The 16,895-nt window shown below is 30.8% G+C and overlaps 1 protein-coding gene across 4 annotated transcripts in view; it reads left to right on the forward strand.

Annotated features, from left to right (window-relative positions):
- Window positions 1-2,653: 2,653 nt before the first annotated feature.
- LOC111056082 (protein phosphatase PP2A 55 kDa regulatory subunit) overlaps window positions 2,654-16,895 on the forward strand; it is a 91,011-nt gene continuing 76,769 nt past the window's right edge. For 2 of the 4 annotated variants that reach the window (XM_039419172.1, XM_039419176.1), the window contains exon 1: window positions 2,654-3,794. The gene's annotated coding sequence lies outside the window, so the exon portion shown is untranslated. The remainder of the gene's footprint in view (window positions 3,795-16,895) is intronic. The other 2 variants (XM_039419187.1, XM_039419181.1) reach the window with 2 other exon arrangements.

The following is a 16,895-nucleotide window of genomic DNA, read 5'->3' on the forward strand; positions in this document are numbered from 1 at the left end:
TACGCCCGAGCCGTAGGGGAGGGCGGAATGGTTTCTTGAGTGCAGCAGAGGAACTTTGCGCACGTATTTCACATTAAGTTTTTCCTACAGTTACCATTGAATATGAAAAGTGGGTAATTATGGGTAAAATTGCCTGAAATGCATCAAATGTTTTTCTGTGTAATTTTATTATTGATAAAAACCTTAATTTATTGTCAAATTGAATAAAAATGTTGTCCTTGGTTATAATATATAATAGTAATAATTAGCGCGTTGTGCTTCGTTGCACCTCTGCTCACTATAGCAGCCCAGTCACTGTTACCAACTTCATTTTGATTTTGCTGCACTGTTGCTCCATATAACCTACTAAGTATTTTGCGTTGCCATGTTGCAAATCTGAAGTGCAGAAAAATTTTTCCCGCACTAGAGCGGAAAAGTGATTCTTTGCGTTCTGTAATCAGTGCAGCAATGGCCACTTTTCAACGTAACTGTAGGAAAAATATATTTTATTTCCTAGGACATCTCCACAGCACGGCAGAGAAGCTGATGTCGCATCTGTTGGATATCCTGCACTCACACTGACTCTTGTAGCCCATGAATCATGGCTGTCAGGTTTCTGTAGTCACGCTCGTGTTCTTGAAACAATCTTTCAATGACCCTGTAGCAATCAAAATAGAAACAGTCTTTATTTAGCTTGGTTTTTAAATTATGTACCAACGATTTGTTTGTGATTGACTACAGTGATTTCATAAATTCAGCAACTGATTAACATTGGTTTGCTATCCTTGTCAGTCATTGGACAGATCAGATAGCTCTATCCTTTTCTACCTTTTTTTATTGTGGATGATACCCTCATAAACTTTTTTATAATGGTAATGGCAGTGGAAAAGATAGGAGAACAGCGTTGCCAATTCTCTGCCTTGTCATTGCCTTCTATAGATAGAAGTCTTCTATAGCTGATGTTGGTACAGTATATTAATGTCATATCAACGGTTTATTATTGATAATAATAATAATGATTTATTATTGATAAAAATAATCAATTATATTTTAGTCGTTTGAAAAAAATATTTTTCAATGATTTAATTTTAATAATTATTGAGATCAAATATTTAGTCAATTGATTATATTTCTACATTGTTAAAACCGTTCTGACAACGTTGCAGAGCTAGAGAAGTTCCTTCCTTTATATAATAGTATAGATTTGATGGTAGGCCTATCTACATTCAAAGGATATTTTTGTGTAAGAACAATTTTGCTTGCTTCAATGTTTTTCTTCTCTTTTGATCATTCATGGTTACTTGGTGTAGAATAATTGGTAATAAATTAACGTTCTTCCATTATAGGATTACCCTTAGGCCTATTTGGACCTATTGAAAATCACAATAACCATAACTTATTTCCTTCCTTTGTCTTCCGATTTGGAATAAGTTGTGATGGAATACTTTTGAAATTTGTCGAATTTATCAGTGTGCCTTTTCAAGTGATCTGATAAGTTAGGTATAGACTTAATTCCTATAAATTAAATTCTATCAACTTTCTTATCTCCTTATCACCTTCTTGGTGCTAAAAAACATTTGATTTTGTTATCGCTTTATGTTGATAATATCTTGATTGATAGCCAGTGTGATTATTAATATGCGGGCTGGCCCTTTGTAAAACTATGTGAAAATAATTATTATTTTTTCGTTAGGGCTATTTTAACATTTTAAAATATAAACAATTTTTAAAAAATATATAGTTTTTATTTCTATGTGAAAATAATTTTGCTCATGTTTCTGCTACTCGGACAAAATATTAATATTATTTATTCTATCATTACTATTATAATAAAAAGACACAAGATTGGTTAAAAATTAGTTGTTGATAGTGTATGAAGAAGGAATAGTTTTGATAGTGACAGTTTGTATCATAGTCTGCTCTGTATTTAAAACCAATTGAAATTATAACTTATTTATTAAAAATAAGGAAGTTACACATTGATTGATTAACTATTAACGTTATTCTGATAGCATATTCTGTTGCTCGATTTTTACAAGAGATTATAGTGTAACAACCAAAACTACGTTATAACTTTGTTTTACACATAAATGGTTGTGAAAATTTCAAGGTGATTCATCTAAGCTAGTCTGCTGGTGAGTTCATTGGAAACAGAGCTTCCTACAATGATGTATACGTCTTATCTGTGATAATTATTATTTATTTTATTTATTATCAGTGCTCTTTATAGGATTCCAGGAATGTTTCAACCACACTAATGAAATAGGGATTAATTTTCCGTAGTATTGACTCAGTAGTGTCACAAACTTAATTATTTACTTCTTGGATTATGTTATTATGTAAAGAATCAAATACAATTATCTTGTTTTTAATGTTTTGCTCTTATTAGAAATCTGATTGAAGTCCTCGAATTTTAATTGATTTTTTTAAATTTAATTTTTATATTAATTTTATTTTTAGGAAATTAGTATAGTCAGTATAATTATATCAGTAGTCTTTTATAGTTGTATATTTTTACTCTATGTTCCTTGTCTCGTAATATTTTGTTGAATAGGCTCATTGTTGGTTATTTTATTGTTAGGGATAATCAAGTTGTTATTTTGGCTTGTTATCAGTTAATTGTTCTGTGAAGTTTTTCAACCATTAAAGAATCTTATTTATGTAAATTATTTGTTTTTTTTTCATTCCTACTCGAAAAGATAGGACATTTCTTTATGTTATCAGACTATCAGTATTCTCAGACTTTTGAATAATGTGAATAATTCATATGCAAATGATCTCATTTCAATTGCTTTTCTATGCTACTGTATTGTAGATAAAAGATACTGATATTTATTTGTATCTGATAGTATCAGGGTTGACCAAGGAATCTATATACCTAATAAAAAATTATCTGATATATATATATATATATCAAATATATATATAAATGAATAATATAAATAATTATTTATATATCATAAACATTCTAGTGTATTAAGGTGCGTACAGATATACGCGCCGCGAACATGAGCAATTCACTTTTAATCAGCAGACTATATCTGTATTTTTACAGAAACGGCAAGATATAGTTATAAAATGCTTGGCATCAGCTGATTAAAAGTGAATTGCTCATGTTCGCGGCGCGTAAATCTGTGCGCACCTTAAGATTCCTTGAGGTTCTCTCTTTTAGATCTGATTTGAGAACAATATAAAACGAGGCCAATCAGTCTCGTAAACCAACATCCATCTGAACAGAGAAGTTTACAATATTTGTAACTTATAACGATTACAGGCACTTGTAGGATCTTGAGCTTGAGATGAAAATTCAGTCACGCAGTGTCGGTGCGTAACGTAGCCGTGCCAAGTGAGTGAGTGGCAGTAGTTGAGCCTTTGGCAGCGAGAGCGCATGCCCTCTGTTGAATCACCTACGTCACGTTTTTTACTAGCATTCGCCAGCAGCGGGAGCGACGTATTTTACTCTGTTGCCGCGTTTACTCACGTTGGTTAGTAGAGGTCAGGAGCCGGTGATTCGTTGTCTTGCCACAGGTGTTTGTCTGTGACGCGTCGTTCGCGCTCTATCACTATCTATCTCTATCTGACTCAATAGTGTGTTTGTCTGACTTCCCTCTGTGCGAAAACTAATCAATCTGCGGATGTCGTGATTTATGAGTGATGGAAAAGTGTGGTGCTCACTAAACTTGAAGTGAATAAATTGGTTGTGTTTAATTATTGGCGTTGATAACTCTGACAGTAGGCCTATTATCTCTCGCAACTTATCAGCGGCTGATAATAAGTTGATGTTGGCAGACTCTGTGACTTGTTGATCAACAGTGGTAAGCTATTACAATAATAATTATTAATCTGCAGATTTTTGGTGGATTAAAATGTGTAAATTGTTGTTTCAACCATTCAACTTTTTATTAATAATTAATTGCATTTACAGAAGGTAGATTTATTCAATTATTCTAGTGAAAACGATTTTTTTAATTTCGTTGATTACGTTGGAGATTGTTTTGGGTTTGATAAGAGGTTTGAGGTTTGATTATCATATCATCAACTGCTTAGTGTTGTTGTTAGCCTACTAAAATATCTATTCATAAATTATTTATAGTTATAATGAATTCAATCTCATTCATTATGATTATGTACGCTGTATATATATATATATATATATATATATATATATATATATATATATATATATATATATATATATATATATATATATATATATATATATATATATATATATATATATATATATATATATATATATATATATATATATATATATATATATATATATATATATATATATATATATATATATATATATATATATATATATATATATATATATATATATATATATATATATATATATATATATATATATATATATATATATATATATATATATATATATATATATATATATATATATATATATATATATATATATATATATATATATATATATATATATATATATATATATATATATATATATATATATATATATATATATATATATATATATATATATATATATATATATATATATATATATATATATATATATATATATATATATATATATATATATATATATATATATATATATATATATATATATATATATATATATATATATATATATATATATATATATATATATATATATATATATATATATATATATATATATATATATATATATATATATATATATATATATATATATATATATATATATATATATATATATATATATATATATATATATATATATATATATATATATATATATATATATATATATATATATATATATATATATATATATATATATATATATATATATATATATATATATATATATATATATATATATATATATATATATATATATATATATATATATATATATATATATATATATATATATATATATATATATATATATATATATATATATATATATATATATATATATATATATATATATATATATATATATATATATATATATATATATATATATATATATATATATATATATATATATATATATATATATATATATATATATATATATATATATATATATATATATATATATATATATATATATATATATATATATATATATATATATATATATATATATATATATATATATATATATATATATATATATATATATATATATATATATATATATATATATATATATATATATATATATATATATATATATATATATATATATATATATATATATATATATATATATATATATATATATATATATATATATATATATATATATATATATATATATATATATATATATATATATATATATATATATATATATATATATATATATATATATATATATATATATATATATATATATATATATATATATATATATATATATATATATATATATATATATATATATATAGATTTTTGGTGGATTAAAATGTGAAAATTGTTGTTTCAACAGTGCAACTTTTTTATTGCTAATTGCATTTGCAGTAGGTAGATTTATTCAATTCTAATGGAAACGATTTTTTTTTAATTTCGTAGATTACGTGGGAGATTGTTTTGGGTTTGATAAGAGGTTTGATTATCATATCATCAACTGCTTAGTGTTGTTAGCCTAATAAAATATCTATTCTTAAATTATTGAAAAGTTATAATGAATTATTCATTATGCTTATGTACTATGTATATTCAAAATTACTATATAGGCCTAATAGCTTAATCTGAATTTTCGTATTCAATTGATGACAACTCATCATTTCATTTCAATCATTGAAGTTGAGACATCACCGAAGTGAAATCACCTATGTAGGAACTTAATGCAATTTTCAATTATTTCCAATTTACTGCTAGTTCAACTACTGTGTTCATTTAATGTTGCCGTTTCTTGAAGATTAATAACTTTGTAGCCTTTCACCAATATATTCTAGTAATCGGATATATTGGCTATTATTCCTTAACCTGTTATTCAACATTTAAATTGAATCCTTCAATATCTTTGGTTTGTAGTGGAGTGAACTAGGCCTATAACCTACTAATATAAATAGGATACCTAAAATTATTCTTCTCCAAGCCTTCCGGGATTCTTATCAGTTGGATGTCTCATAACTTGATTATTTCAATGATCCAATTATTGTTGAGTCATAATTTTGCATTTCCCATGAATTACTATTTGTTGCATGGTCTATTCTTTTATTATATTTTATCTATGTATGATTCTAATCAACTTCCTTTTTATTGACTTTGACTATATTTTTGCTAATGACGTATCCAGGCTTGTATAACCATATCCTTAGAATTAGATTTCGACTGATATTTTTCCAGTTATTGAGGTTTTTCAAGAATATCGAAAAACGTATTTATCTTGGAAAACTACTAATAGGTAACGGGAGAGATGAAATAAACTTGCAGTTTCAGGTGGCTTTCGAAACGTCAGCTAATAATAGTTGAGTCAGCTGGTGATACCAGCCTTATAACCTTATCCAGGTCACTTAAGGTGCGTACAGATTTACGCGCCGCGAACATGAGCAATTCACTTTTAATCAGCTGATAACAAGCTTTTTATATATCTGTATCTTACCGTTTCTGTAAAAATACAGATATAGTCAGCAGCTGATTAAAAGTGAATTGCTATCAAATATCACGTTAACCGAATGTCTATCACTTTCCTATAAGATAATTAATTGCAACCAAATTTTTGTTGAATAACATGGAATCCATTCAAACTGAGAAATAAATACTCTAATGATCACCTCTACAAGAAGCATGATTGAACAAATTGAAAATTGTTCGCCACAGCAAACAGGTGGTTTGAAGCTTCTGTCCATTGTATACCGTTACGTCAGTCCAGCTTTTCCCTTCGTGATTAATCACTATTGATCAGAATAGCAATAGCAATTATGATCAAAATAGAATTATGAACTGACATTTTCGTACTTACTAACTCACTTCCTACAAGGTCAATCCTCCGTTTGCGTTTTGTATGAGTGTAAAATTATCGGCCTTTTATTTAGAAATAAATGTGAAACATCCAACTTATAAGAGAAAATAATTCCCTGTGATATGATGCTTAGAAATAAATGTATAACATCCAAAAAGTGTTTCAAAGTATGGGTGAAAAATGTGAATTCATATGACATTTAGGAATAAAAATGTGAAACACGGAAAACCAACAATCCAGCTTTGGAAATGTTAGCTGTTAAGTTGAATGCGAAGCGAAAAATACCTCAGTCTGCCACCAGAGTACCTATAGAATTACATTCTATACTCTCTGTCTGCCACTGAACCGTGGCTTACAATTCAATCAATTGGTCCGCTAGAAATGTGTATTCAGCACCAATCTCATCCTCATGCTCCTCTTCTCGGAGGACAAAAGAAGGAATGACAACATGGTTTCGCATTGAGTGGCGTGGCTGAGCTTTCGAAAATTACTGGACCGCTTTGTTCTTTCAGAAGCGTAACGCCTGACAGCGCAGCGGTCAGTCCGTCAGTTCACTGTCACATGGTGGCCTCTACCTCTGTATTCAAGTACAGTGGGTAGCAACATGAGCCAAGTGTAGTTACATGTTGCTTCTGTACTGTATTCAAGTATAGTGAGTAGCAACACTGCAGTAACATGAACCAACAATGTCAATGTCAGCGTATGGTAGCAGAAGTGACAATGCAGCTTTCATCAAACCTTCAACTTATTTAAACCTTTTGAATGGATCAATTCAAATACGGTAGTTTGTTGGACGTTGTTCTAGTTAGTCTGTTTAGTCTGATTGAAAGTTCACAACTGAAGGGACAACTCAGTTTACATTTAACTGAGAGTATTGAATGTAAAGAGTAACTAACTAAATGTATAGAGTAAAACTAACATTCTATACTCTTAGAGAGTATAGCCAACTCTATATTTTAGAATTGAAAACTGCTGAGGTGCTGAGAGTTTCTTCGCAACTCTCAGAAAGTATAGAATGTGAAGAGTTTAGAGTGAAAATTACATTCTAGATTCTATACTATCAGGAAAAACTTCTGATAGTTTCTTAGCAACTCTCAGAAAGTATAGAATGTGAAGAGTATAGAGTAAAAATTTAATTCTAGATTCTATACTCTCAGGGTGAAAACTGCTGAGAGTTTCTTCGTAACTCTCAAAAAGTATAGAATGTAAAGAGTTTAGAGTAAAAATTAAATTCTAGATTCTATACTCTCAGGGTGAACACTGATAGGTTTTGTGACTCCGTTGCAGTATATCTGAATTATTATGATTTTTTCTTCTACTGGTATGTTGGCGATGTTCATGAAATGGGTGGAGGATTGACATAAATGAATCAAAACTATTTTTATTTGACAGAAATTTCTGAAACGCTCTACAAAAGTGGAACTATTAAACAAAAATCTAACATTATTTTTCTATGGTTTTCCATTGTGCAAGGAATCACAATAGATTACGGTATAACTACAAACATTATTCCAGAAAATTTGAACAATTGATTTTATTATTGACTCTCTTAGAATATTCTGACATAGCAATGCTAATTATATTATTGAATGAGCTAGAAATTCATCAAGTTTTCTCTGTTGAAATCAGAAAGTACAAAACAATCTATGATTCTATTCTCTCTGGTTGAAATAGTTCGTTGAATTATAATTTATTTATCTCATGAAAAGTTTACACAATCAAGAACAATGAGCTGAAGTCGACCAGCATTCCCCTATGCATTTCCTATTCAATCGGATATGGATCCGCCCTTTTTGTGTCGTGTGAAACTCGAGCCGCTCGCATTCCTGCCGCTGCTTTCAGTCCAAGTGGAGAGCCTTGACTGCTGGCTGCAATATGAAATGGCAATGGATGCTGTTTTAATGATACAATTATTGGGAAGACTGGTAGTGCAATAACACTGATCAGTCTTGCTTCCTGCTTCCAGTAACCTGTAAGCAATCACAAAACGAACAAAATTACTCTTATTGAAAATTTCATTAGAAAGCGGGTCATAATGTTTCTCGACCGGTTGCTTTCTGTTTAAACTTCGATCGTTTGTTATCATTGAAAAATCCTTTTAGAACTAATCCAAAGTTTTACTCCAAAAAAATATTCTCTGTGATCGATGTGCAAAAGTTTTTGATTCTTCCAATCTCGGAAATCTTTCATTTATCTCGTAGAAAATGATTGAGTTGGCTTAATGGGAAATGATAAAAAATTGTGTTACAGGTGTAGCGTTTCAATCAATAACTTAATTGAGATCAAGTGTCTTTCTAATTTCAATCATAAAACTCCAAGGTCCGGTTGCACAAAAGCCTGTTGAATTCTAACCGTGATTAAATGCCACGATAATCGATCAGAGAAGGCTTTTTTGTAAAGAAGGCTTCTCTGATTGGTTCTCGTGGCATCTAATGATGATTGAAATATAACAGGCTTTTGTGAAACCGGGCCTGTAACTAGTATATCAATGCTCTTGGATCTGAATCATGTGTTGATAATAGACTGATTGATAATAATCTCTAGCTACTCTATTTTCAAGTGGCTTCCTAATCACCGTAAGGCTTTAAACGCTATTTGCCTTAACGTGGTAGCTTTACTGGTTGGCCGAGCAATATTATTTCTCCATCAAATTTCTCCAGTTTAAAACAAAGCAGTGATAATGTAAACGATATTGTAAGCAGTGATGAGGAGAAGAGAATGGTGTTGTAAAGATGAGAAGGAAAGTTACATTGGAGAAGAAAATAACCGAGGGTTGGAGTAGAAAAAAATGAGATCGACCTCCAAGCAATAATAAATAGCTGCACTTTAATAATAAATTATACTGTTAATAATACTGTATTGACGGTTTGGAGCCGTATTTGGAAATATTGTTACGGAATTAAACTATGAGAGATCCATGTTCAACACAAATGATTGAAATCTCAGCATAAAATACTTCACCTACCTGACGTTTGATAATCTCACTTATAGTCAATTCACATTAAACATAAATAATAAGACATAACCAGCCTAATATAATATGCCTGCTGTGGTAATCAAATCAAAATTGATTCCCTCGCGGTAAAGCTTATTAAACGTTCATTATTATTCTATTACATGGCAACAGTTTGGCCAATACAATATGAAGAACCGGTACTGAAACGCCAGCCTTTCTAGTATCCTATAAATTAGGGCTACTGTCAACTGCGTTGTCGAATTATTGATTTTGGAACCGTATTTACCGATTTGATTCCACCAACGTAAGAAAATCTTGACACTGAGCTGAGACCGACCTCATTATATTAGTTCTCTCTATTTACACCCATAATAATTATAATAGGAATTAGACATTAGTAAAAAAAAACTGAAGTACTTGAAGTTACAAGTAGTTCCTTATCGACTGACTAGATTTAGCAGCTTCAATAAGATGTACAGTACCGTAATAAATAATATTTGAATAGGTTGAACATTTATTGATTTCCGGGAAGCAACGCCCTGATTAAAATTTGTGAAGAGCACTTCAACTTCTAGCACTTCATTTATGGATAAACTGAAAAAACGTTAATAAATAACTTGACTATCTATCTATGTTGCCAATAACAAAATAAATTTTTTTGCGAACAATGTGAATAATATTTACATGTATTTTGTTGAATATTTTTGAGTATTTTGTTGTATAGTATAGTGAGTATAGTTGAGTATTTTGTTGATATTTACAATACAATCATTCTAATCTAAAATTATACCATTTATAGGAACACCGTAATTGATTAGTGATGTATTCATATATTTGTGCATTGTTGTATTGAAACTTTTGGCAAATAAAATTTTATTTGATTTAAGAATTGAGAGAGTTTGGTTCAACAAGATCTCAAATTATCAACCGATAGCTCAATAATAAAGTATCATTCTCTTTCCAAAGTTGAGTCATTCTCTATCACTAAGAAAGTTTTAATCGTGGTCATCAAAATTATTCGCTTTTACTAAGAAAGTTCAGAAAAGATTTCAATCGTAAATGAAAAAGAATTCCAAATAGGATTTGCAGACTAGTCTTGTGAGATTGAATTATTATTGTCACACAGTGTTGACTGTAGAGTGTTGTCTGGTGTGCTGCATTGCATACTGACCATCCGTCACTGTCAAATGAAGACGGTTTGTATGCCATTCATCACCTCGAACATCTCATGCCATCAAATTTGCCATAATTATTTCATCACAGCTTTATTTAAGCTCTAATTGAATCGTGAGTCAAACACTCGACCTCTCGGCCCCGAAACGTCAATATTATTATACAGTATGGCCAGCTCTTGCTGTTAGGTGGTCGATCTCCATCCCCCTACTCCTTTTTATTCATTTCACACTTTATCCTTTGCTACTTTTCTCTCCCAAGCAACTCCGTGACTATTCTTCTCACATAAACACACATCTCTAAGAACACTATTTCCTCTCCACGTGATAGTTTGTGTAGCCTACACCTAGTATGCTGTCCATATTTTGTTGATTCATGATTCATTTTTTATTCATATAGCATACAGTCTACACTCTAAACTACATAGTTTCATAGAGAAAAGATAGCATAAAAAGATCCATGCTCATTCCATGGTAGTTTATGTTCCAAATTTCAAGCGATTTCTGTTATCTCAAGCCGATTACTGTCGACTACTCTATATTCTTAATGTTTTGTTATTATTACTGTCACATAACTATACGAAAAAGAACATAAGAAGATAAAAAGATAGCATAAAAAGATCCATGCTCATTCCATGGTATTATACGTTTATGATCCAAATTTCAAGCTGATTTTTGTTATCTCAATCCGATTACTGTCGACTACTCTATATTATTAATGTTTTGTTATTATTACTGTCACATAGCTTCACGAAAAAGAACATGAGAAGATAAAAAAATAGCATAAGAAGATCCATGCTCATTCCATGGAATGAGCCGTTTATGTTCCAAATTTCAAGCCGATTTTTGTTAACTCAAGCCAATTATTGTTGCCTACTCTATATCATTACTGTTTTGTTATTATTACTGTCACATAACTTCACGAAAAAGAACTACAACTACTAGGACTATCGGCTTGATATGAGTTAACAGTAAAATTTGGAACATAAACTCCCTATACCATGAGATATCTTCTTATGCTATCTTTTCTCTACGATACTATTATGGATTGTAAACTTAGGAATGATAGGTGGGTGATATTGAATTAGGAGAGGTTGGGGCCAACAAATCACTTTTCTTTATATAGAAATTCAAATTCTGAGTCTGCAAGACGTCATTTTAGTATAAAAACTTGATGGAACTAAGCAGTTTGTGATGGATCAAGAAATTCAAAACTTCGATTTAATTCCCTTATACTACATCCAAAATTTTGTAAACCATGGAAACTTATCACATAGTACACATGGTAATCATGAAGAAGGATAATGATAAATGTACGGCATTCCCGATTGTTTTTGAATTTAGCTTACAATTTTGACCTTTTTTTCTACTGAATAATTTAATTTCATGTGTGATGTAACATGTTGCGGATCGAAAAAAAAATGGACTGAATCTCCATCAGTCTGAAGTATGAGTATTATAGAGCTATTCCACGATAATGAGAGAAATGAGTCATAATCAGCGTACAACGATCTCACTTTTCCTTGTCGAAATTAGTAGGCACTCAACAATCAGTTGAACAGGAGTATTCTGGATTATTCTGGCTATGCTGAAAATGAGATGCTTGAATACCTGTGAACACCTGTGTAAATCATTGAGATACCGTTCACAATCTTTCAAACGATAATTTCTGGTGGGTATTCCATATCATTATCAGAGGAATTTTCTACGCCAGTAAACAGTGTTTGACAGTTAATATTACTATCTACGGTGAAACGTTTGTTCGCCAGTAAATGCGATAATCTATTGACAAATAAATGTGTCAACAAAAATATAGGTTTCAGTACAGAACAGATTCCGCAGTTTCTGTCTCACTCTCACTCCTCGCTTGGAGGTCTTGTAATCATCGCTTTCCATAGTCATAAAGTCATGTGCTATGATCCATTATTATTCATTCGGATTTGAAATCAACGTAAATATGATATCCATTATGATCCATTCGGATTTGTTTTTTATATATGATATTTCATGTATTTGTGAAGTGTATGCTTCATATTATTCAGTATCTGTGGAATAGAACTCATCGGTTTTCATTCAGGAACAGTTAGAAATAGACTAATAGCAATATAATAAAATCTGGTGTGGTGCACTCACACAACTTTCCGTTATGAAAATTTATCACCTGACGCTAGTGTTCACGCGCATCTCAAGTCTACTATTCAAAGATCCAAGCCAGCTGGTTATAGGACGATAACGCTGGAGACACACGAAGTCTGCTATCTCTTCATAGTGAATGATTTAATAGAATCAACAGTTGCCAACAGTTTGCTATTGAAATAATAACATTTTCTCGAATTTCGAGCTTATTTTCAAATTTAGGTGAAAATGTTACTGAACATTAATTGTAGAGATTTTCATGCTCAATCTTTCCCACTTGGATTTTTTTGTTTTAAATTGTATCTTAAGCCTGATAATTGGGAATCTAAAATCAAACTTTGCATAGATGGGGTGGAGCTCCTAGAATTTTTACAGATATGGGACTTGTGGCAGTTGATACAGCTTATCAGTGACTATTTGAGGTATAAATTTGATCAGAGTCGTTGGAGCCATTTTCGAGAAAATCGCAAAAAACCCTGTTTTTGACAACAATTTCGCCATTTTATCCACCATCTTGAATTTTGAACAGCGTTGCCGATTCTCTGCCTTGCTACTGCCTTGCTACCGGAGTAGCCTTGATATCGGAGTATCTGATGGAATATTAACTGTTCATTCTTGCTTTAAAAACATAAAGTCATCGATTTCCATTGAATTTCTGCTCTGATTGCCAAAACAAATTGATACCATTGATTCTTATGAGCTTATTCACACATTCGTACTTTACTAGTGTGTGAGGACTCCCGTAAGAACCAATGGTGTTATTATTTTGCCCAGCAGAGCAGTAATTCATTGGAGAGACTTTTTACGTTGAATCCAGTCATCATTTCGTCTTATCATGACGTTGAAATAAGTTGGCCATGTGCAAAATAATAAATCACTGATAGGCTGATAACAATTTTGAATCTGATTCATCGATCTGAATGTATGGGAAAATAATACACATCTCTAGAGTTACTCACTGTATTTAACTGCTCTTCACCTTCTCTCTTCACTACGTTAATTCTATGATTTGAGATAATATATCATGCATTAAGATAAGTGATATTGTTGTGAGTGCGATAACAGAATAAGAAACTGATGAATACAGTCTATTATCTTAGCTATTGAAGATGAAACTCTCCGTATAGCCTCTATTGAATAAAATTTGAGTAATGTTGTGCAACATAGCTGAAAAGTCATTTATTTCTCAACAGGGTTATCGAATTACAATTGTAAGTCTCCTATCGCTTGTAGCTTCATTCACATAATTTTTCTTCACCTCTGCAAAACACAAAACATAGTAAACTATGAATGCGGTTAATGAATTCTACTTGAAAGTGGAAACTGCAAGAATAGGCCTACTTATTCACTAGTACATGGGCGTAGATCCTGGGGGGACGCGTCCCCAATATTTTATGATATAGGCTATGTCCCCCGGAAAAATTTATTGAAGTTTTTAATTATGATAGCACATTTTTATTTGTTAATTTTTTGGCACAAGAATTTAGAATGATCATCTCATTTAAGGAGTTCGTCTATTATGTTATGGTTTGTATTTTGTATCTGAAACTTGCTTCAAACAAGGACAGTTACAAGATCTACAATCAGAAAGATTTAAGACTTTTTTTTTAAATATAATTTCTCATGAGAATTTATGTTGATCTTTGTAACACAGCTTTAGCTATCAAGTAAAAATTACAGCTTTGTATGGTTTGTGAGTGGAGAACTTTTTTATGGATATTTAGCTATCTTGATTTGGTTGGTAATCAAAACAAACAATACAACTAATGCTGTTTTTTGTATTTAGTAAAACTTAAAACCATTAACTCAGAATTTTATTTACTTACCCACTAATTTATCACTGCCAAATTAGAGGATTCAAAACGGATTTGAAGTGAAATATGCTTCAAAAAACAATAATTTTAATAAGCTATTTTCAAAAAAATCTTCGTTGGGGCACCCCCCCCAGACCCCCCAGTACGTCCCCCCAATGTTAAACAGCTATCTACGCCAATGCACTAGTACTATTAAATTAAAATTCAACTATCACTATTTTTTTTTACTGAGATGTCACGTTTGTTAGAATATTTATGGGCAAAAACTCTGAAACTGTCATAGAATATAATGTCTAACTGTAATGAGATAACAAATTGAGATTATACGAGATCTTTTAATCTCAGTTACTCACTTATTCACAGTTCAGTACTATTATATTACCTTTTATAAACATATTGTCGGAATCAGAACGACAAACTACCTAAGCTTGTTTATACCCCTTCTCCCCCCGAGACCCGAGAAAACAAAAATAGTACTGGGTCATAACAGTTCAGTAAAAGCTTTGAGGACTCTTAAATGTGTCTAGCATAAAGCAGTGTGTACCGTAAGTAGTTGAATGAATAAATACTGTACAATTTATTATAACCACAGTTACCAAGATAATTTTCATTAAATTTTGTGATTTCTCTAAATATCAGTATATTTTGATAGGTTCACTGTTCTGTGAGATCTTTGCGCATGAATGAAGTTGAAAATAAATGTAACATAATGTGGAAATAGGCGTAAATGTGCTTTGCACTGGCAGTTCGCCCAAAATATTCTCCAGATTGCGACAGTGTGAGCCAACTCGAACTCTCTCAGTTTTGCTCGAGAGGCGAAATTATCTTCCGACTCTTAAAACTAAAAACTGACCGAGCTTCCAGCCCACATAACTGAGGCAATGACTTGTTCTCTACTGTTCAAGAGCTAAACGTGAGAATAGTAGAAATCAAACTAATCTCCTCAATCTTGGAAAATAAAATATCTTCTCCAATAAACATAGTGAATTATATATTTTGCTGTTAATTAGAGTGTAAAGATTTTGAAACTATTCAAATCCCTTATTCGTACACAGTGTGGATTACAGTGTTTTCATTAAAAAGTAAGTGTAGCTGACAACTTAGAAGTCTGAAAACGTCCGTGTCTCTCATCACTTACATTCATTCATTTGAGGCTGAAGCCTCAGCTTCTTAGATAAATTCTTCCTAAATTTGTTCTAATCTGTTTCTCAAATAAAAACTGCTGTTTCACCAGAGTCATTTCCGTTTCGTAACAAGAGAATATTTTCGACCATGAGTGAGTCAGAATTTCGAGGAACTAGATGTGAATCATTGGAGTTTATTGAGCGAATCTGAAATAATTAAGAGAGTGCTAATGACAAGGGCAAGTTGAAATTAAGTGTAAGTGCTAATTGTGCTAATAGCAAGTTCTCATAGCTAGTAAAATCCTAGAAAATCTTTAATTCTCCAGAGGTGCCCCACAAGCCCAACGACGCACCTCCCAAATTTTTAGAAGAAATCAGCATCTTATTGCCCCCAATATCCTCCCCATAAATTTGGAACCCTGTCAAAGCCCCCCTTTGGGCACCCCTGGCTATTCAATAAACAAAATAACCGAAAATTATATATTAATTTTATGAAGTATACTGAGGCGGCATTTCTGAGCAAAGGTCGTATGATATTTCAAGAATAATCATTTAATTACAGAAGAGTAAAATACTGAACCGAACAAAACGTTTTCGTTTGACATTAGATTAATTACCTGCCTACACTCACAGTATACTTATACCGTAATTCTTTAAACAGAGCAACAATGTGTCCAAAGTTATTGTTATCGATTAGACAAATTGAAGTAACAAGGAAAACGCTACAATATTCTATAT

Source organism: Nilaparvata lugens, chromosome 1 (assembly GCF_014356525.2).
Source record: "Nilaparvata lugens isolate BPH chromosome 1, ASM1435652v1, whole genome shotgun sequence".
In the NCBI taxonomy this organism is placed as follows: domain Eukaryota; kingdom Metazoa; phylum Arthropoda; class Insecta; order Hemiptera; family Delphacidae; genus Nilaparvata; species Nilaparvata lugens.